Genomic DNA, 25,085 nt, shown 5'->3' with positions numbered 1-25,085 from the left:
GGAAACCCCCAGCTCACCTTCTCCAGCACCTTGCAACACCGATGTAAGTCCCGAAGCCCCCAGCTCACCTCCTCCAGCACCCATCCACGCCGATGCTCGTCCAGAAACCTCCAGCTTACCTGCAACTGCACCCAGCAATGCTGATGTAAGTCCCGAAGCCCCCAGATTACCTTCTCCAGCACCCAGCCACGCTAATGTTCATCTGGGGGACACCAGTACTCCTTGCAGCACATCCAGCTCGATCGCCTGCATGCTGGATATTTTCAGTGGTATCGAAATCACTGACAACTCAACAGAGCAATACAGGGACCGAATTGAGGCCAAGATGGATCGTCTTTTGTAGACCATGGTGAATATGGATACTGTAGGTGCATGGGTGGCATGGGTGTTCATCTTGATAAGATTGAGAGGAACATCGCGTGGCTCTATTCTTTGCTTCAAGTCCCTGCCCCTGTATGTCCGACGCAGGAGGGTGGCCTAGAGGTGCCTTATTCTTCCATGGAGGAACTACTGAATACCCCCCTACCCATGCACCCTCTCAATCCATGGATTTGACCTTCAAGTTGCCAACACCATGCACACCATGGGCCCCCCATGCTCACCCCCTCCATCTCTAGAACAAATGTATACCCTTCTGTTGGAGGAGATGACAACCCCGGTAAGCGCTAGGCCACGATAGGAGGAAAGCATCTTCCCTGACCATCTACCTCCGCCCATTGCCAAAAGCACACCTGCTCCAGCGCCCAGGATTGCACAGCTCCCAGACATCACCCGGAGAGACCTGCGCCCCAGAGTGTCCAGGAGAAATACAAGATTAGATCAGCAGATTGGTCTACCTCAGAAATATGCCCAGTTCTATTTCTGTCTTCTATTTTGCATGTCTGGAGCTTGGCAAAGACAACATGCAGGAACCCCCCTCCCCACTCTTGGTGCAGGAAACTCTCCCAGCAATACTGCCAGGTAAGACCCAGTGCTCAAATCCATGCATGCCATGTCCCTTCCCCCCAAACTTACCAAAACCCAAGGTACTTTTAAACCTCTAGTCCTACTTTAAAGTGCTGTAGCCCATGCCATGCATGCTTTTTCTCCTCCAGCCCCCCTGAAAAACTAGAAGATACTGTTTAACAATGGACTGTACTGGCGTCATGGTTTAATACTTTAGTTGTTTTCATGTATACAGTAGTCACAATGTACTGTAGTCATAATGTATGGCTCCCCATGTCATGTCCTTTCTCCCCAAACCTGTCATGCCCTTTCTCCCCAAACCCCCAAAAATCTGGATTGCATAATGTACGGTGTGATTGTAAATACCTCTTCTGCATGCTTCTTTTCCTTGGGTCACCGCTTCACCTTGTATCTCACCTTGTATACGACCATCTGTATTCCTACTCGGGTCGCTTAGATTAATTACAATCTAACCCAAGCCCCTCCTTCCGCCTCCTACATACAATTAATTTTTTTAAGACAACAACTCGCGGTCGCCCACTTGAGTTTCGACGGTATTGCAGACAATGCTAAACTGCAATTTTCTGCACCTGATAAAAACACTAGTAAACACACGACTTAACGTGGGAAAATTTCAAGACATCACGCATCTTGACTTGGTATGCTAAGGAATACAACCCTTGAAATGTTTGGATAATGGCCGCTGCATCTGTATGTTATCTAAATGTATTAATACCTAATTTAGAGAAGAGAAAAAAACAGGATATTCCAAATTGCCTTACAAAAAGTTTTTAAAATTGAAAATATGACTGTTTTCAAAGGGAAATAGCTTTTTCGTGTTTAACAAAGCGGCTCATATATTACCAAGTTAGCACCTCAATATCTAATAAAGTTTTCCTTATCATAAATTTTAAGTGTAAGTGAGACTAAATCAACAGCAAATGTTGGTTGATGGTCTATAAATCATCACTGTTTCCATTTTACTTCTTATATTCTCCTTTCCCATTACATTAAGATAAGAAATATGCTATGTATTAACCAAAATGTTTTTTTTTTAGGTATGTTACTGTAATTCAGTCAGAAATACATATGGTTCACATGTATGCACTAAAGACATACATCTGTATTTCATGTGCCAACATCTCATATATTCTGATTAGTTTTCCAAAATGTTTAAGGATTATGTATTGATGAATGTATGGAAAAAAACTAAAGTGTATTACATAAGTAGTGTATTGTAGTGTAATGTAATATATTGCTATTTGTCCTGTTTCAGAGACATGTCTTTGGTTATTGTCTTGTATGCAAGAAATTATATTTGTCATCATAATTGCATCCATTAATGAATATAATGCCTCCATCATTGTACTGTACTGTAGATACACTGCATGTGTGTAAAAACAGTGAATATAAGTAAAATATGTACAGTATGGGTATGTTACTTACTTGCAAATCATAATATATACATTAGGTAATAAACTTTCTGCCGCTGTTTGAAAATGTTTGTAACCAACACAATATCAAGCTTTATTTTGCTTACATATTCTGTATACAATCTCTATGTTACTCTCCATACCATGTATCTCACAATTATCTTACCTGGTTGTATGACTTAGATACATAAGCGTCCATTAACTAAAGTCTCAGGGCTGCAAAACTAGGGCAAAACCAGTCCATAAAAAATAGCACCATATTTATAACATTTACCATGAAAAATGAATCCCGCTGGAAGCAATGGAATTATTCCCGTTTGGAGCAAAACTAGGTATGTGCACCGGATTTATCAGTTTTGCAGGTGGAAGACTTTAGTAAATCCTTCTATAGACAATTTGCATTCTTAAGACTTTTATCTTGACATATACCTGTAGTTATGAATTGACCCAAAGTATTTATATTAGTTTATATCTATTTTGTAATGCTTGTTCTGTAGGGGTGTCCACACAATTCAGAAACAAATACTTGATTTTGCAATGATTTTCCTACCAAGGGAAATAGGAACAAAATAAGAAATACTAGTGAATCTCCTTTTCCTGCTCCACCTGGATCCTGGAGAACACCCATGTCAGCACCTCAAAGAACAAAGACATTTTAATTGAGACAGTAGCCAAAGTAATAACTGTTCAATTTGTAACACCCCAAGGTAATTTTTTTAATGTATGTATGCATGTATGTAGGTATGTACAGACGAGCCAACGAGTATGCTAAAACTTGCCTTAAACTTGCATTAAACTAGCCAGGTACATGATGGGTACATTTCAGTGACATTTCTGCAGAGGCTAATGGCCCATCGGATTAACACAGCAGGGGTTCCTGGCAGTCCCATTCAGTTTGAATGGGACTGCCAGGGACCCCCACTGTTAATCCGATGGGCCATTAGTCTGTCTGCAGAAATGTGTGAAATGTTGCAGCATGTACCCAGCATTTACCCAGCATGTACCCAGCATGTACCTGGTTCTTTTTGGAGATTGCCCCAGGTTTGTTTTAGACTAATCGTCAGCACTACAATATATTTTTATTTGTACATAGCGCTTTACAACAGTAATACATGTGACATAATTATATGAGACATAATGGGAATAAGCATTTCATACATAAAAGGAAACATTAGAAATAGGAGCCTCTGCCCTGAAGAGCTTACAATCAATGTTTACTCTTCTACTTTGTAGTTTACATATGGTAAATTCCCACAACAAGCATGGGAAAGACTCTTTGAAGAAGCCGCACCAAACATTAACTTGAGGCAACTTAAAAAGACCATTAAATTATTTTTTTATGGATTGCTTTGAATCATCCGATCAAATTTAAAGATTTAATTTCCAGTATTCTATTTTTACATGCAGCTTGGTTAATTTTTTTTACTGTTTTTATTGTGTTATACTAAATAGTGCCTGCTGTGGCAGTATAGCCTTGCAGAAGGGGTTAGTAAGAGGCCAAACAATGGGTTAGGCTTTTACTCCAGTGGTTTATTCTCCATAAACACAACAGAATAATAAGCACACTGTCCCTTTAAGAAAAAAGACAAACAATAAAATGAAAACCTACTCCCCTTTGGAGGCTTAATAGACTGCACAGGCCCTCGCTATGTGGCTGGCCACTTAAGCCAGTTACCAGCCCCAAAACACACAATGCAATATCAGGGAACAATATTAAAATCCTTATCTGTTATATGGGGAACTGTGTCCCATGTGAGCCCAGGCAAACCCTCTGGCCACCTCAGAGCTCCGCTTCCTCCTTAGGTCCGGAATTCCAGTTCCTTGGAGCAGGCCTGTGTCCTGCAGTTTGCTCATGCTGTGGCAATTCAGTTTCCTGGATGTGATTCCCAGATGGTCCCAAGACCCTGATTCCCTGTATCCCTGCAGGCCTGGGAACCAGACCAACCAGTAACCTCCTGGTTGGGGAGAAGTCTCTCTATTGGTTGAACCTGTAGCTAGCCTCTCCAGGAGGAATTTAACTGCCTGCATGCTGGAAAGCACACCTACTGCACTACTCCATCATACAGAGATAGTGACTCTGTCACACTACAGTAGAGTAAAATTTTGTTCTCATATACAGTATGATACTGTTGGTATATTGTAGGTTTAAAAATGTACTAAGAAAACATACCTGAAATGGTTTGAGGGAAATGCATAACTGTTGCTAGAAAATCTTTTGTCTACTACTTTGAGACAGAAGTTCTACAAGAAATATTTGTATAATTACTTACTCAAATTATATTCAATAAAACACATTCACTAAATTTTTTTCTTCTAAAAATGGCACAGTGGGTCATTGATTTTGCTTTATCCTCAAATCAATTTTATATCTACACCTGAATGATACTACAGTAGGACAAAACTACATTGTGTTTCCTGTGACAATGTAGAGTTGAAATGATTTGTGATAATGTTAATTGAAAGTCAGATTCCCAACGAGGTTGTTGAATACATTAGAAGATAATTGACATACATTTTATAGCTACCTTAAACAGATAATGACAGGGCAGTCACAGCCAGGTGTATTATGAAAATGACACTACAGGAAATCATTTTGAAAAATGATTATGGAAGAACATCCCAGAGAAGCCTAAAAGGTAATTTGTACTAAATGTTTTATGCCTTAGTAAAAAAGCAATAAGATCTATAAATAGGAACCATTCTTATCTATCGGCAGGCTTTCTAGAACATGTTAATTTCTTAGTGAGAAATCAGATGAAATGTATTAGATACTATAGTTCACATTTTCTAGACGGACACTTATATAAGACAATAGGGGTTATACATTAAACTGAACAAGTGAAAATTCCTAAGCAAACAAACAAGGTGATAAACCCACTACAAGCGCTAACCTACACTAATATCAATTAGGAAATAAACAATGTGAATTCACGTGATTATCAACCAAATAGTGAAGAGTGAAAATATAAGCTGCCAAGGCGAGCTACATAAACAGATCATTCCAAACCTGCTAAACAATTATACAAACACAAAATAAGTGTCCCCGGCGCTAATGATAAAGTCCAAGATACCGTAGTCCAATATAGACAGTCTGAGATAAGAGACTTCTCGGGATAGGTGGATGGACTGATGAAAAAGTTCCAGATGGGTAAGGGTGTCCTTGGGGTTATATCCTCACTGATTCTGAAATAACAGAAACGAAAGGACACACCAATTGCGCAGTATGTAAAGTCACAAGCCCCTATCTAAAACTACAAAACCCTACTTACAAGATAATATCTTGTTGGTACAGGGGAGAGAATCTGTATTTGCGTCCCGTCTTCAACACGGTGATCCACGGACCCCACGTGATCTAACGCGTTGCTCCTTCCCTTGGGATGGCGATTGCACTCACAGGTATACCAGGTACAGCACCCCCTGCCTTTGTGGCCGCGGAGAATAATACGAGACAGCACGTGTGGAAGGATTCACACTGTGGGGTTTCATGCTTCTGAATGGGACCTGCAGCGTTTATCCTTTTCTTGATGGGCGATCCTGTTTGGGGATAGGCTTTTCCCCTCTCTGCTTCCAGCAGCCTTCCTGCCTCCAGTCTCTTGCCATGGCAACGTGACATCACATTACCCCACGGCATCATTTGATGCTGGAGCCAAGCAGGGGGGGCGAGTAGGGAGTGGGGAGAGCAGGTAGGGGGGCCTAGGAAAAAAACTTTGCACACCCCTGCCTTAAAGAACTATTCACAATTAAAAGGACAAGATTTATATATAAAAAAAAAATGCATAGCATATTGGATCTCATCTGCCTTACCACTCCATGTGCGACTCTACAAGAAAAGAGAGATATGGAAGAAATAAAACAAAAATATTTACTAAACAAATATGTGTTTCAGATAGCACTACTTTTTTTTTCATAGTAGGGTGGATGGTTTATAATGATAAACACAGATGATACTGCTGCAAGATTTGGTTCAGATGTTCAGTTTGTACTTTAGACTGTGGGTTATAGCTGGACATCAGCACATTTTGGATATGCAGTAATCAACATATTTCAGACCAAACACTGGAAATTAATTGAGGCCACTGGCGCTGTCTCATACGAGGAAGCAGCACAAAGTGAGAAAGTTTAGAAAATCAATGATTGTGACAATTACTGTGGCACCTTTAGAGGGAGGTAATTCGACAATAAAGTCCATAGAGATAAAAGTCCAAGGGACAGTCAATCGGCGGTAATAAGCCTGTTGGTCTTTGTCGTGTCTGTTTCATGCTTGCATAAGTTTCACAGGAACAAATTGAATTGAACAGTATTGTACGGAAGCCTTGGCCACCACAAATGTCTTTTGAGCAACTCAACAGTCTTTGTGACCCCCTTGTGTCCGGGGAGTGGGTAAGTAGGGGTACCATTGAAGAAATTGTATTTGTAATGCATTGGTGGGAACATAAACTCTATTAATAAACAATAGGCACTTACTCCGAATCCTGAAATTACGGGGTCTGCTACATAGAACATTTTTTTTTTTAGCAAAACTGTCCTTTTTAGTTGCCCATCTCACACGGAGAAGAAAATAGTCGCATATTTGGCCTGCGGCCAATACCTGTGTAGGAGGTAGAAAAAATTATGAAGAAATCAGAAAGTTGTAGGTGGATCTTTATGTAACAGAGTGCTCATCACAAACAAGACGTGACCGCGAGGCCGAGGTGGGGATTTTATATAACACCAACCCACAGCCGCGTGGGCGTGTCTGTAGTGTAGATTGGTCGAGGTAGCCGGGTTGGGGTAGGAAAGATCTAGACAGTCAGTAATACTTGCCGAGGTCAGTGTGATAGTGTAGCGGATGGTAGGAGGTACTTAGCCGTTGTCTGGATTGGAGAGGAGCGGATCGTTGAGGTACATTGCAGAGGTCGGGAACTTTCTCCATTATTGTATAGTTGATTTCGGCATTAGACAAGTTTTGTGATAGAAAGGCGACAGGATGGATGAAGAAATCCAAAGGAGATGGTTAAGACAGATCTGCCCCAATGGCAGAATCTGAGGCGTCTGCTTCTACAATTAATGGTTGCTGAGGATTGAGGTGCATTAATACAGTTGTCGTTAAGTACTTCCTAGTGTCCTGGGTGTAATTCCCAGATGGGCCCAAGACCCTGCATCCCTGCGAACCAGACTAACCAGTATCCTCCTTGTTGGGGAGAAGTCCCTCTACTGCAGGCCTGCCCAACTAGTAAAGTGAGAAGGGCCGAACTGCTCCAAGGAAAAAAAAATTGGGCCGCACGGGTTAAATCATCATCATCATCATCATCATCATCATCATCATCATCATCATCATCATCATCATCATCATCATCATCATCATCATCATCATCATCATCATCATCATCATCATCTCTCCTCCAGCACCTCTCCATCATCATCATCCTCATCTATCTCTCATACCCCCATCTCTCCCCCTCACCCACACAATACCACCCTCCACATCAAAAACACAATACCCCCTCCACATCCCCCCAGCCCATTCCATGTCAGCAGCCCCCCCCCAAGTCAGCATCCCATGTCAGCATCCCCCCATGTCTCTCTTCCCTCAATATAACACTCTCTCCCCCTCCCCTAAATCACACCCTCTCCCCCTCCTCTCAATGACACTCTCCCCCACCCCTCAATATGACACACTCTCCCCCTGCCCTCAATATGACACTTTCTCCCCCTCCACTCAATATGACACTCTCTCTCTCCCTCCCCTCAATATGACACTCTCCCCCTCCCCTCAATATGACACACTCTCCCCCTCCCCTCAATATGACACTCTTCCCCTCCCCTCAATATGGCACTCTCTCCCCTCCCCTCAATATGACACTCTCTCTCTCCCTCCCCTCAATATGACACTCTCTCTCTCCCTCCCCTCAATATGACACTCTTTCCCTCCCCTCAATATGACACACTCCCCCTGCCCCCTCAATATGACACTCTCTCCCCCTCCCCTCAATATGACACACTCTCCCCCTCCCCTCAATATGACACTCTCTCTCTCCCTCCCCTCAATATGACACTCTCTCTCTCCCTCCCCTCAATATGACACTCTTTCCCTCCCCTCAATATGACACACTCCCCCTGCCCCCTCAATATGACACTCTCTCCCCCTCCCCTCAATATGACACACTCTCCCCCTCCCTTCAATATGACACTCTCTCTCTCCCTCCCCTCAATATGACACTCTCTCCCTCTCCTCTCAATATGACACTCTCCCCCTCCCCTCAATATAACACTCTCCCCCTCCCCTCAATATAACACTCTCTCCCCCTCCCTTCAATATGACACTCTCTCTCCTCAATATGACACTCTCTCTCTCCCTCTCTTCAATATGACACTCTCCCCCTCCCCTAAATGACACTCTCTCCCCCTCCTCTCAATGACACTCTTTCCCCCCTGCAACTCACATCATACACCCCCTGCACCTCACATCACTTCCCCCCCTGCACCTCACATGTCAGCAGCCCCCCCTCACATGCTAGCAGCCCACCCACCCCTCACATGCCAGCAGCCCACCCACCCCTCACATGCCAGCAGCCCCCCCTCACATGTCAGCAGCCCACACCCCCTCACATGTCAGCAGCCCACCCCCCCACATGTCAGCAGCCCACCCCCCTTCACATGTCAGCAGCCCACCCCCCTCACATGTCAGCAGCCCACCCCCCCTCACATGTCAGCAGCCCACCCCCCCTCATATGTCAGCAGCCCACCCCCCCTCACATGTCAGCAGCCCACACACCTCACATGTCAGCAGCCCACCCCCCCTCACATGTCAGCAGCCCACCCCCCCTCACATGTCAGCAGCCCACCCCCCCTCACATGTCAGCAGCCCACCCCCCTCACATGTCAGCAGCCCACTCCCCTCACATGTCAGCACCCCCCCCTCACATGTCAGCAGCCCCCCCCTCACATGTCAGCAGCCCACCCCCCCTCACATGTCAGCAGCCCACCCCCCCTCACATGTCAGCAGCCCACCCCCCACCTCTGCACCAGCCCGTTTTTCACACCCACCCCCCACCAGCCCGTTTTTCTCACACACACACACACACACACACACACACACACACACACACACACACACACACACACACACACACACACACACACACACACACACACACACACACACACACACACACACCACCTCTACCTCTTGTAGATCAGCACATCCTCTCTCCCCGGAACTAAGCCCCGCACCCAGCATGCTCTGACCTCCCCGGCATCCTGCATCCTCCTCATGCTGCTTCTGCCCCCGCGCACTGCAAAACTTTTTTTTTTTTAAATTTATTTAATTAATTAACTGGCGCCCGGCCAGAATCACCGCGGGCCACACAGAGAGGCCAGGGGGGCCGCATGCGGCCCGCGGGCCGTATTTTGTGCAGCCCTGCTCTACTGGTTGCACCTGTAGATAGCCTCTCCAGGAGGAATTTAACTGCCTGCATGCTGGAAAGCACACCCACTGCACTACTCCAGCATACAGAGATAGTGACTCTGTAACACTACAGTAGAGTAAAATTGCGTGCTCATATACTGTATGATACTGTTGGTATACTGTAGGTTTAAAAATGTACTAAGAAAACATACCTGAAATGGTTTGAGGGAAATGCATAACTGTTGCTAGAAAATCTTTTGTCTACTACTTTGAGACAGAAGTTCTACAAGAAATATTTGTATAATTACTTACTCAAATTATTTTCAATAAAACACATTCACTAAAAAAAAATTCTTCTAAAAATGGCACAGCGGGTAATTGATTTTGCTTTATCTTTATCAAATCAATTTTAGATCTACACCTGAATGATACTATAGTAGCAACACATTCGATGTAGAGTTGAAATGATTTGTGATAATCTTAATTGAAAGTCAGAATCCAAATGAGGTTGTTGAATACATTAGAAGAAAATTGACATACATTTTATAGCTACCTTGAACAGATAATGACAGGGCAGTCACAGCCAGGTGTATTACGAAAATGACACCACAGGAAATCATTTTGAAAAATGATTATGGAAGAACATCTCAGAGAAGCCTAAAGGTAATTTGTACTAAATGTTTTATGCCTTAGTAAAACTGTAATAAGATCTATAAATAGTAAGCATTATATTGTTCTTATCTATCTGCCGGCTTTCTAGAACATGTTCATTTCATGAGAAATCAGATGAAATGTATTAGATAGTTCACATTTTCTAGCCTGACACTAAAATAAGACAATAGGGGTTATACTGTACATTAAACTGAACAAGTGCAAATTCCTATTGGCTTCAAATTTCACAAATCCCTTACATAACAATAATTTGCAAAGGGATATACTTAATGGCATATTTTATCATTCTTGAGTGTCATACCTAACTCTCATGTTGTAATCACGGAAGTACTCCCACTCAGTCAACTACCTCCAAAATGGCATGCGTTTCTCTGGAGCCGTCCAACTTCTGTATGCTTTATAGCAGGGGGCCGTTCCCCCATGGGGGGTGCAAGACTTTCTGGGGGAGGGGGTTATGGTGGTTACAGAGGACCTGCGCTTCCCCAAAGGCATTTAAATTAAATGCCGGGGATCGCGTGAGTCATCTGTAACTTCACTTACCTTGCCCTCAACAATGCATCGTCATAGTAACCCAGCATCAAATGATGCCGCGGGGTGTTGCCATGGCAACATGACATCACATTGCCTCATGTGTAATTTGACACCAGTGCCAAACAGGGGGAGGGGGGTGTTGAGTAGGGGGGCTCAGGAAAAATCTTTGCACACCCTTGCCTTATAGAACCATGCACAATTAAAAGGACAAGATTTATATTTAAAAAAAAAATACATAACAGCATATCGCACCCCATCTGCCTGACCACTCCATCTGCAACCCTACAAGAAAAGAGAGATATGGAAGAAATAAAACAAACATATTTACTAAACAAATATATGTTTCAGACAGCACTACTTTTTTTTTCATAGTAGGGTGGATGGTTTATAATGATAAACACAGATGATACTGCTGCAAGATTTGGTTCAGATGTTCAGTTTGTACTTTAGACTGTGGGTTATAGCTGGACATCAGCACATTTTGGATATGCAGTAATCAACACATTTCAGACCAAACACTGGAAATGAATTGAGATCTTCGGTCGGAAATTATCTTACTTTGGAGTCCATGTAAATGATATACAGGCATACCCCGCTTTAAGGACACTCACTTTAAGTACTCTCGCGAGTAAGTACATGTCGCCCAATAGGCAAACGGCAGCTCGCGCATGCGCCTGTCAGCACGTCCTGGACAGCAATACTGTCTCCCTATCTGTACCGAAGCTGTGCGCAAGCAGGGAGACTATAGAGCCTGTTACATATGCGTTATTTACATCAGTTATGCATGTATACGACGATTGCAGCACAGTACATGCATCGATAAGTGGGTAAAATGTACTGCTTCACTTTAAGTACATTTTCGCTTTACATACATGCTCCGGTCCCATTGCGTATGTTAATGCGGGGTATGCCTGTACTTCTTTGAAGAAAATTTGGCCCAGCCCTTGCGCTGTGGGCAAACGAAGAAGTAGCCCAAAGTGAGCAAGTTTAGAAAATCGATGATTGTGACAATTACTGTGGCACCTTCAGAGGGACGTAATTTGACAATAATGTCCAAGGTTGATTAGGATAGTCAATCGGCTGGAGCAATCCTGTTGGTCTTTGTCACGTCTGTTTCATGCTTGCATAAGTTTTACAGAAAAAAAATGAATTGAACAGTATCGTACGGAAGCCTTGGCCACCACAAATGTCTTTTGAGCAACTCAACAGTCTTTGTGACCCCCTTGTGTCCGGGGAGTGGGTAAATAGTGGTACCATTGAAGAGCTTGTACATCTAATGCATTGGTGGGAACATAAACTCTATTAATAAACAATAGGCACTTACTCCGAATCCTGAAATTACGGGGTCGGCTACATAGAACATTTTTTTTTAGCAAAATTGTCCTTTTTAGTTGCCCATCTCACACAGAGAAGAAAATGGTCACATATTTGGACTGCGGACAATACCTGTGTAGGAGGTAAAACCAATTCGGAAGAAATCAGAAAAGTTGTAGGTAGATCTTTACTAGAAAGAGCATTAACTTTTTCATTATTCTTTCCTGGTCTGTACACTGGCGACACACTTTATTCGAGCTCGGCTAGTCCCACGAATTCGGGTATACTCGGGTGTATTGAGGTTTGTGACTGTTTTCTGCCCGAGTGCATTGCGTTATTTTCCAGGCAGGGATTGAAGCATTTTATTCCCGCTGGCTGCAATACTGCACAGTATATATATATATACTGCATTACAATTGATGAATTTATGCCATCTGGTAGACAAGCGAAGCATTGCAGCCTATTAAATCCTAATCATTATCATTTAACAGATCAGCCGCCCGTCAGCCAGGCATGAACTGTGGCTGGGAAGGCAAACGCAACGGGGCTTGTCAGAGGTGAGGAGCGGCGCATTCCAGGTATCTGCCAGGTACATACTGGGTATTTGCTCGAATAAAGTGTGTCGCAGCAGTAAGTTACTTTGAATCAGAAATTAGAAATATATAAGGCTAATGAGACAGAAGTTGATTGTTACGTGGGCAGTCTATTAAAGTGTTCATTTATTATCAGTCCATACTTGCACCTTATGTTCTGGCTTCTGCAAAATGTGTCTCCAGTCAAAGAATGCTTCTCGGATAGCCAACAGTTCTTTCTCCATTATTGCATTATTGTATAGCTGATTTCGGCATTAGACAAGTTTCGTGATAGAAAGGCGACAGGATCGATGAAGGAATCCAAAGGAGAAAGTTAAGACAGATCTGCCCCAAGGGCAGAATCTGAGGTGTCTGAATGGTTGTTGAGGATTGGGGTGCATGAATACAGTTGCCGTGAAGTACTTCCTTTTAAAATCTAGAATAGCAGTTTCGGCAGGAGTTCCCCAAAAAAGGAAACATGTTTCCTAAGAAGAGTCGTTAGTGGAAGTACCATAAGCAAAAAGTTCTGAATAAAGCGGCGGTAAAAGTTAGTAAATCCTAAAAATCTTGTCAAAGATTTCACATTTGTAGTGTATTGTATTGTATGTCTTATTTATATAGCGCCATGTATGTACATAGCGCCTCACAGCAGTAATACACGTGACAATCACATAGATAACAAATAATATAAATAACACATACAGGGGAGAAGTGCTTCAGACATAACAATAACATTTTGGAAAGGGAGTCCCTGCTCCAAAGAGCATACAATCTAATTTCTTGGTAGGAAGGACATATAGAGACAGTAGGAGGGCATTCTGGTAAGTGTGTCTGCAAGGTGCAAAGGTTTACAGTATGTATATGGTAAAAAAAGGGGATCGTGTAGCGCTAACAAATTATATAAAGTATATATTGAAGTGAAGACCCAAATGTTCACCGTGAATTAGTGAAGGGCGGCTGCCATTAAGTATATAAGACTAACTACCTATGTCAGATAAACATTTATACAAACAAAAGAGGATATACTCGGCGCCTAGTGAAAATGTCCATATGTTGTGTGATAATGGTCACACTGATGTAATATACAACCGTTAGTTGTTTCCTGGTTCTAGCAGTCAGAATTCAGTGATGATGGATTCCCAATGCATGATAAGAGATTAAAAAAAAACATATATAGCCTAATACGGTAAGGTAGTTGGAAAGCACAAAATATTGTGCTAGATAAGAACTTCAGAGGATTTGAATAAAAGTGACAGGTAAATGAGAAAAAGATACATTTATTTAAAAAAAATTATATACAGATGCAGAGGCGTTATCTGATCATGTCTCGAAGTTGTTTCCGTAAAGTCTGCTATATTCCACGCGGGATTCACTCATTTTTCTTCCGTGAACACTGCCAATCACACCAATCACACCTGGGTTTACCATTGTTGATTTCCTTGATTTATCTGGATTCTGATTTATTTGGGTGCAGTTCCTCACGTATCCGCCAGATGGCAAAAGAGAATTCCCTTTGCACTATCCAGTGAATAGTTTAGTTATTGTATGTACTGTAGTCAATTTGCAGGTGTTTAGAAACCAGATAAAAACAGTGTCTACCACAATGATCCATTGTAAATTGACCTTGGTCGCTGAAGACGTTATCCAATTTATGCGATTTCATAATTTAAATATCTAAACACAATGTTCTGTACATTATTCTCAATTGCTGCCTGCGCAATTGATGAATAGACATACATCATGTAAAGTCCTTATACTAAACCGAACTGTAGATATGCATATTTAATATTTTCTGCAATTAATGCTGGAAAAGATATGAAGGCGATTTTAGCAGAGATATATGATTATATCATTGAGAACTATGATTTTTTTCAAATTTTCACCGAACCATCATGTGTGGAAGCATTCAATAAGGCAAACTTTAACTAATGAGGATTGCTTTTTTCACACAGTCCCATCTCCAGGAATTACAAGAGGTTATTGGTCTGTGCTCCCAGCTTTTGCCAGTATGTTTGCTGATATCAAATTCAAAAAGAGAAAGGTCAGGTTTAATCTATTTAAGATTCATAGTTCCTGACCATGCAGTGTACAGGTACCAACACCGATTTACCAATACTATTGCAATAACGGGCCGACCGTCACTGAAAACCTGGTGAAACGCAATCCTTGCTACCTGGCCCCAGCTGATTACCAGTTGCTGCAGGCACCTGTCAACTATAATGCAGACTAGTCAGAGAATGTTCAGTCCGCGCTCTTGCTTCCTATAGATATGGAAAAGTGATTCCTCTCTGTCCTCTTGTAGCTCCTGTGGTTCGAGGTGTCTTCCCCCACCTCCGTCGGCAGAGCCAGGCAACCAAGAAAAAGAGAACACAAGTGCGCACCAAGGTAAGAGTGGTATAGTGCAATACAAAAAATAGATAAGTAAACACTTACATATAATAAAACTTTAATCCAGATCTGGGCAATATCCTCTTCTGTCAGGCACCACTTAAGAGAGTATACATTGGCGATGTCAGATTCCCTCCAGATGGCAGTCCCGCGCGCTGGGGCTGGCTCTGTAGCACTGGCTGCAATCTAGCCTCCTCGATTGTGAGCGTGGTAAGAGGCGAAGTGTGCATGCATGGGAAAGAAGCCCTCTAAAGCCGTCTGTGGATGCCTGTCCATTTAGGTAATCGTGACCGGAATAGATACACTTGTGTGTATGCCAGCTACCAAGGTGAATGGAAGCTGGTTACACAATAATGCAGACTACATGAGTGATCCCAGCTTGTACGCACAATACACCTCTGACATTGGCTCATCTCTACAAAGTTTCTGGCATTCTGGCAAAGTTTATAATGAAGGTAAATATAATGTACTATACACTATTAATTTAATTCCCAATGACACTACAGTAGTGTATGCCTGCCATGTCAATGCTTGTAAACATGCACACTAGAGCGCGACTTGACGTATGCGCACTAATGGAAATAATAGCATCATTTTTTTATGGAAAAGAAAGTTTGAAATCGAATGTCAAAAGATAAGGATGAAGTTTTGATGGAACTCTAATATAGCTTTTTTAAAATTTTGCCTTTTTTAGTTTTATACAGTCAGTATTACCAGCTTCACGCTTTTAAAACTTTGCCACGCTATTATTTTGGACAACACACTATGCACTGTACAGTACTTTAATATGTGATCAATTCAATTACGTCATATAACCTGTACTAAAAATTCACAGCGTGATGTTTCTTGCTTTTATTCCACTTCCTGGTTAATGGAAAACATTATGCGATGCATTGTGTTCATATTTATAAATTGTAATAGTTATAAAATGTCCATTTCCTGGTTCCACACGCATGCACATTGGACTTGGAAATCCAACGGGAATTTTTTTTTTAAAGTGACAATTTAATTTTTCTTGTGAAGGAGAGAATAATTGTGAGTCTTAAACAAAATCTTATATGCTGCAATGTTTTCATAGTCAATCAATTTTTACATTCTTAAAATCACAATTTTTTTATTTTAGCAATGATGTTGTATTTTGCAGTATAATTAGACTTTACATGTGTAATTAATTCCGGTAAGAACACCCCAAAATAAATATTAATAATTGTTTTCTATATTCATTATTCAATATCTTTACTTTTGGTAGGCTTGGTCTGCTTTTCATACAGTTTATGGAGATATCACACACACACGCACACAAACATGTTCTCAAAGGAGTGATAACGTTTATTACATATTATAACAGTTCAAATGATTTAATTGTACTGTAATCCCACATGCTCATTCGAAGTATAATTAGACTTTACATGTGTAATTAATTCCGTTAAGAATCCCCCAAAATAAATATTAATAACTTGTTTTCTATATTTATTATTCAATACCTTCAACTTTTGGTAGGCTTGGTCTGCTTTCATACTGTTTATGGAAATATCACACAAACACACACACACACACACACACGTTCTCAAAGGAGTGAAAACGTTTATTACATTTCAAACAGTTCAAATGATTTAATGCTACTGTAATCCTGCATGCTCATTCCAGCATTAGACCAAGAAGAAACAATTTATTTGCACCTTCCTCTACTTCATGCCCCCCACCCCCCACCACAAAGCCAAGCAACAGGCATTCGACTCATTATCAATACCTCCTCCGGGCATGAGACCTTAAAAAAGAAAGCCACATTATCTTTGAGCCTTTCATTTTTGGCTGAGTAATTACTTTGAAAGGAAGATATCTGGGGCACTTCCAATCTAGTCAAACAATAAATAAATAAACAGTACAATAAAGTACAAGCATAATAAGGCCGTAGAAAAATACAGTACAGGATGTACGCAATGTACAATACTGGCCAGAAGAAGTGTTGCAACTCAATCTGAAGAGGATCCTCCCACGATCCTAATGTAGTTGTAGGAATAGGATAGGGGAGCTCAGAACAAAAGAGATAAAAAAATGAGACAAGTGAATCAATGTCAATACAAGATCCCTCAGATGTACATCATACAGCTGAAGGAAAAGAGTGCACAAATGTTTAGCACAGTGGGTGCCACTAAACCTATACAGTATAGTGCACAATGCTTTGTAACACAGTATAGCTGGGGGGTTAATGGATGGTAACAATAGTGACTTACACAGCCATGTGTATGTCAAAGCTCCAATTGGTGTCTCTGCAGGATTAGGTTTCCTCTTTATAGGCTCTCTTGTCCCTCATCGTGTATATACCCCCAAGATAGGGTAGCGATGGGTACCCCGTGTGGATGACAAATTTCCAGTAATTATTTTGCCTGGTTTCACACACATGCACATGAGTGATAAGTCCTGCATTGTGATTTGTCTAGAATGACTTCACTGCCAATGGGAATTTCAAGTCAGAAATAAAAGGCATATGTTTTTTTTTCTCGACAAGGGCTTAAAAAATGAGTGAGTTTAAGAAAACATTTTGTGATGCATTAAAAAAATATTTCATCAATTTTTACATTCATAAAATCACGACCTTATATTTCTCTATGAGGTGGCATACAGTACCCTGTACTGTAATTTATTTTTTTTGGTGGGGGGATTTCTATTCAATACCTTCAACTTTTGGTAGGCTTTGTCTTCTTTTCATACTGTTTATGGAAATATCACACACACACACACACACACACACACACACACACACACACACACACACACACACACACACACACACACACACACACACACATACACACACACACACACACACACACACACACACACACACACACACACACACACACACACACACACACACACACACACAAGTTCTCAAGGGAGTGATAACTTTTATTATATTTTAAATCAGTTCCAAGGATATATTTCTACTGTAATCCTGCAAACTCATTGCAGCATTAGACAGACGGATTAATTTAGTAGCATCTCTCCTCGCCCTCACACCACCCTCAAATTACAACATTCACACACAAAGACACACTGTTTCAGGATTTCGGTATTGGGGTTTTTAATTCCATGGGTATAGCTGAGTCAGCTCACCCGGTGTAAACGACCTTGGATTTATTTTGTCATTGAGAGAGGGGGGATTAGGACAAACTATTGACTGTTATTATGCACACAGTACTAGAAGCTTGGATATTCTCTCCCTCCCCCCTCCAGTAGTGCTGCATCGCCTGTGAAAGAAAAAAAAGGCTGCAGGATTAGTGAATTGAAGGCCTTGACTGTTTAACACTATTGACAGCCACACAAAACTAATAAACTATAATTTAACGTACCTGTAAACTATAATGAATTTTTAGAAATAATAGGCAATACACGTGTCCAATACAAATACTGTATACTGTATAATATATACAAAGTGGAGAGTAAGTGCAGACATAAAATGGTTAACGTTTAATTACCTTTAATATACTGTAGAGTAAAGCTAACATTTAACCAGGTTATTGTCAGTACCATACTTACGTGTACTATACTTACCTTACTACATGCCTGTAGCGTTCCCATTACGCTCTAAAAGTACGAGCAAAATGCTGCAAATATGTCAATATAGTTGTTGCATTTGTGTACAGTGAATGTAGAGAAACTCTGTATTCCTTTTATTAATTCTGCCTTCTTGGATGGTTTAATAACCTTTATTATATGATCCTTCAGCGCATGCCACAACATTTCTATGTGGTGCAAATCTGTGCTCTGGAATGGGAGGGGGATAAAATGGTCAATTAGTGTTACGCCGGTGCTGCCCGCAGACCAGAGCCGTCCCTTGTACTGAGGTGGGATGTATATGTGCACGCACCCACAGCAGAAGGAGCGTGTCTGGAGTGTGGGGTTTTGGTGTTGCAAGCCAGGTGGATATAGCTATAGCAACACTTGCTGGTACCAGATAAAGAAGAGACGTAGTAGTTGCCGTTTGCCAAGGTCAGGGAAAGGAGTGATCCTGAAGGTTGAGGTCCAAGCTGAGATCGAGGGACGTGAGAAGCAGCGTAGTCATGAGGGTGCTGGGGTCGAGAGCCAGAGAGTGTAGTCAGCCAAACTGCGTCGTAATCCGCGTAGCAAAGAGAAGACGAAACCCAAGTAGACATCCACAAGTGGAAACTATGTCGAGCAATGTGAAAGTGGTACAACAGGCATTATATAGTGCGGCTGACCAATAGAAAGCGGAGGCAGGCCTGGAGGAGCATGAGGATCTGTCCTGGATTGGTTACCTTGATAGGCACACAGGGGAGCAGCTTTAGCACTGGTTAATATCCTGCATGTGTGTTAGGGGCGTGGTCTCACTGCCAGAGCAGTGAATAAATAATCTTCGCCTGGCGCGCGCTCTGTAATGTCGGAGAGCACACGCCAAGGACAAATGGCAGCCGCCTGAGTGCGGGCTGCCTGTGGGGCAGCGGTGGCCCATCAGGGACGGCGGGGAAGCCCTAGATCCATGGAGACCGGGTGGGACCGGCGGCAAGGCCATCCCACGGCAGCAGGGGCAATAGGAGGTAAGGGGGGGGCACGCTGCGACTGCCGTGACCACCGAATCCTCACAATTAGTTGAACAGATAAAACAGTTTAAACCAATGAGAAACTGTTACTGTACACTGGAGCACTTACTCCAGTGGCATCTTAACCCAGTTGATCCCTCTCGCAAGAATATAGGCATGTAGAGGCGGTATGTTTAGGGTCATTGTCCTGGAGGAACCGGTGACCAACAGATGGAAAATCCTGCCTAATGTATTTAACAACATGGGTGACAATTTGCTGTTGGAAAAATATTTTATCCATGATTCAAGGAACAAGAGAAGAAAAAATAAAGAAAAAGCTTATTATTAGGGTAGAGAATACACTACAGTTATACAGTGCATAAAGCTACAGCATGTGACTTTGTGCATTATTTCACCCTCAAATATGATTAACCATCCTGGTCCATGTCCAGAGATCGCACCCCACACATGCATCTTCAGTGGGTGCTTGGGCTGTGGCTTCAGATATAGGCATCCTTTCTTACAGAATGCAAAAGATACAACACCAAATGGTCAAGAGGACCATAAAAAGAACCCTCAGATGCTTGCACGCTACCTTAAATAATGATAGTAATAGAGAACATTATTTTTCTAAATAAGTGTTCAGAGGCAAATCCAGGAGGGGTAAATATTCAAAATAATACAATTTTATTAATATTAAACTCTTCTATGTTCATAAATATGATAAAATAAATTACAAAGGAGGGGGTGGGGGGGAAGGAGAGGGGGAAGGTGTATCCAAGGACAAGAATAAGAATACATCTGGGGAACACCAGGACAGCGTGAGGACTATGTATCAACTAGTGAGGCTTTTCTGTAGAATAAGTGATTGGGCGTAAGGAGTATGAGGTTCTAGGTGTGGGGTTGGTTACTCATGCCCCCAAAGGAGAACGCATTTATTACTATTATAGCCAAATTGTGTTACGCTCTACCCCAGGGATGTCTGTTTGGGCAAGCCAGGGGGCCCAAACTTTTAGATAATTGTCACCAGTGTCATTAACTAAGCTCGTTAACTTTTCCATCTGGCAGATAAACCAAATACGATTCCGAATCTTTGGGATAATTGGAATATCGGGGCGTTTCCATAGTGCTGCGATCTCGCACCGCGTAGCTAGAGCAAAATGTGCAATTAGTTTATTGTGTGATTTTGATAGGTTCTTTAGGGGTCTGTTCATGAGAAACAGCCACGGGTCTGGGGGAATAGTGAGATCGAAAACTCTCTGGATCCAATTTCTGATCTTTTCCCATAGCGGGTATATCAGCGGGCAAGACCACAGCATATGTAACAGGTCAGTTGTTCATCCACATTGTTTAGGGCACAATGGGGAGGACCCTGGTATAAACTTAGATAATTTGAGTGGGGTGAGGTACCATCTCATAAGAACTTTATATGCGTTCTCCTTCAGTGTGGTGCATATAGAACTTTTTGCGGCTCCTAGGAATATAGCCTTCCACTCTTCGTCGTCCAAGGTCTCCCCTAGGTCCCTTTCCCATTGGGTACGGAATGTAGGTGATTGGTGCTTTGAGATTGCAGGCTCGATTACCTCTCTGTATATCGTAGATATGAGTCCCTTAGTGTCGGTTTCTGCCCGACAGAGCTTTTCAAAATTCGCCAATGGGGGGTATGGGGCAAATTTATTATAAAATGATCTGAGCTGGAGGTATTTATGGAATTCAGTGTGGGGGATGTCTTTTTCTAGTCTGATATGGTCAAAAGATTTAATTTTTAGATCATGGCCCTCCAGATCTTTGAGTCTAGTATAGCCTTTTTGTTTCCAAATTGAGTGATTATGACCAATAAGACCCGGTGCAAAGCTAGGATTATTCCAAATGGGTGACATCAGGGAATTTGCTGAAGTAAGTGAGTTTTTTAATCTTGATGCTTCCCAAACAGATAAGGAGTTAGCTATTGAGGTGAGCGGTAAAATAGTGTTTTTCCTTGATGTTTTAGGTAGCCAAATCAAATTGTTAAGCTCTAAAGGGGAGCAAGCCGCATGTTCGAGCTCAACCCATCTTTTTAATTTGGGGTCGGAATGCCATTGTATGACCTGGCTTAATTGAGCCGCTTTAAAATATGACAACAGGCAGGGTACCGCTAGGCCACCCGCTAAAATAGGTCTCTTCATAGATAACTTATTTACTCTCGGTTTTTTACCTCCCCAGATAAAATTAGATATTCCAGACTGAAGTGAGAGTATGTCCTTCAGTTTGAGTGGCACAGGTAGTGTCTGGAAGAGGTATAGGATACGGGGAAGTAGATTCATCTTAACGCTGTGAATCCTTCCGATCCAAGAAATCTTCTTGGAAGACCATCTGATTAGGTCTTGTTTTAGAGTCCAGATCAGTTTGGGATAATTTGCTTTATAGATGCTTTTTGCATCTTTGGTGATATAGGTCCCCAAATATTTTATCGAGTTCTTTTGCCAGTTAAAATTGAAATTTAGTTTCAGTAATTTCTCTGTATGTCTAGGGAGGTTGATATTCAGAGCTTCAGATTTGGATTGGTTAATCTTGAAACCTGAGACCTTGGAGAATTTATCTAGTAGGTCAAACAGGTTAGGTAATGACGTAAGGGGTTTGGAGATAATTAATAGGATATCATCAGCATAGAGGGCCGCTTTATGTGATTGGGAGTAAACGTTTAACCCTGAGATATCCGGGCTATCTCGAATTCGTGCCGCGAGGGGTTCAATACATAGGGCGAACAGGAGGGGAGATAAAGGGCATCCCTGTCTTGTGCCACTCTGGATTTGAAATGGGACCGAGGGGAAGCCCTGATGTATGACCCTGGCGGTTGGGCCTGAGTATAGTGACATAATCGCTCTACTCACCCGATTTCCGAAGCCAAATGCCGCGAGCGTCTCTTTTAAGTATGGCCAGTCTATCCTATCAAAAGCTTTTTCTGCATCCAGACTTAATAGCATGCTTTGTGTGTTATTTTTGTTAGCCAATTCCAAGAGATCAATAAATCGTCGGGTGTTATCCGCTGCCTGCCTCCCCTTAACAAAACCGACCTGATCTGGGTGTATTAGTCTGGGTAGGATGTGACTTAATCTGTTGGCCAATAATTTCGCATATATTTTGATATCGGTATTAATTAGAGATATTGGCCTATAGCTTTTACAATTTAGCGGATCCTTGCCAGGTTTATGTATAAGTGATATAGACGCCCGCAGCATGTCCCCAGGAATAGGGGCTCTTGCTAAGATAGCATTAAACATTTGGAGCAGCCTCGGAGCAAGTGATTCGGAAAATTTCTTATAATAAAGCCCCGAAAAGCCATCAGGGCCTGGTGCCTTTGATGGCTTAAGCTCCTTGATGGCCTGCGACACTTCTTCCAATGTGAAGTCAGCGCCCATAGCTTCTCTGTCTAGCTCTGTCAATCTCTCCAGTTTTGAGCTGGCTAAGAAATCTCTTAGTGCGCTGCTCGTGTTGTTATTGTGTGCCACCTTCTTACCGTCGTATAGGGAGCCATAAAATGAACCGAATTCTTCCACTATTTTTTTAGGATTGGCCGTAAGTACACCCGATTGTAAGCGTATAGCTTGGATATTAAACTTAGATTGCCTATCTTTCAGTGCGCGCGCCAGCATCGTATCCGGCCTGTTAGCTTTTTCATAAAACTTCCTCTTAGACCAACATAGGGAGTTATCCGCCCGGGAAGTCAATAACATATTCAATTCAATTTTTGTATCTTTAAGTTCCTGTGTCGTAAGTGGATCGGGATTGGTCTTATGACTCGATGAAAGGGAATTCAATTTGGATTGGAGCGTCCGAATTTTGGAATCCCTCACTCGTTTTCTTTTAGCAGTGAGATTAATTATTATGCCCCTTAGCGTTGCCTTATGAGCCTCCCATAAAGTCATATGGGATTCCACAGAGCCTGTGTTTATCTCAAAGAATTGAGTTATTTCTTGACCTATCGTTTCGCAGGTTTCGGGTATTTTAAGAATGGATTCATTAAGTTTCCAGTTTGCGCCTGGTCTATTGGTCTGAATATTGTTGCACCTGAGCTCAATTGGTGCATGGTCAGACCATGAAATATCATGGATCTTTGTATGATTGACCTTAGGGACCAGGTGGCACGAAACGAAGAGATAATCGATTCTGCTATATGAGGTGTGTGGGTGGGAATAGAAAGTGTAGTCCCTTGTCGTAGGATGGAGCTCCCTCCATATGTCTACTAATTGATTATCTTTCAGGGCATTGTGCAGGGAATTTTGAGCTTTTTTTATTATCGGAGTCATTTCCCCCTGATCTGTCTATTGAGGATTGCATTGTGATGTTAAAATCTCCTGCTATTATAGTGTATCCCTTAGCTGCTGAGTTTAGCAGGCGGAAGAATCTGTCAAAAAAGGACGCATCCTGTGTACAGGGCGCGTAGAGGGAGGCCAACGTAATAGGCTGCTCATGTATGGTCCCTGTTAAAATGATATAACGACCATCTACATCTTTTTTGATTGTCTGGAGAATAAATGGGATTGAGTTGTTAAATACGATGGCTACCCCACGTTTTTTGACCGATGCTGATGCTGTATAAAATTGGGAGAAGCCCCTATCTAGGAACCTGGGGGAGCTATTATTACTAAAGTGTGTTTCTTGTAGAAATAGCACATCCGCTTGTTTTCTTTTGTAATCTGTAAAGGCAATCTTTCTTTTGATTGGGCTATTAAAGCCCTTCACATTGTGAGAGATTAATGTTAACGCCATGTATTACGAAGCAGGGAATGATATATATAGTGATCTGCATACTTACTTGTGAAATTATATCTGAGGTTTCTGGCGGATGTGTCCCAAACTATCGTGTCGGTTAGACGCTCTGGGTGGAATCCATGCTCCCTGGAGAGGGAGGGGAAAGGGAGAGGGCAGGGAAAGGTAGACAAGACAGGGGAAGCGACAAGAGGGCTAAAACGGGAAAAAGAAAATAATAATAAAATTGTAAAAAGGGATAAACAAAAAACAAGGGCGTATCTCGGGAGCCCCCGAGAGTAGCTCCTGTGCCCAAAGGGTGGGTCTTCTGACTCCATTTTAAAGATGGGCCAGTCTCCTGTGTTGAAGATATCCCACCCTGGGTCTTGGAATCGGTCCCTCATATTTGGGGACCGATGAAGGGGACACATGCTCGAAGGGGAGTATCTCCCCCGGCACTTTTCAAAAAGGAAAAAGCAAAGCATATTTTGTGAACTGCAACATAAAATGATAGTGACATCATCTCAGTGCCACTAACAGTGACCTTAATGACCATGAACCTTGAATCCCGATT

The sequence above is a fragment of the Ascaphus truei genome, chromosome 5 (genome assembly GCF_040206685.1).
Source record: "Ascaphus truei isolate aAscTru1 chromosome 5, aAscTru1.hap1, whole genome shotgun sequence".
In the NCBI taxonomy this organism is placed as follows: domain Eukaryota; kingdom Metazoa; phylum Chordata; class Amphibia; order Anura; family Ascaphidae; genus Ascaphus; species Ascaphus truei.
This window is presented reverse-complemented; position numbering follows the sequence as displayed.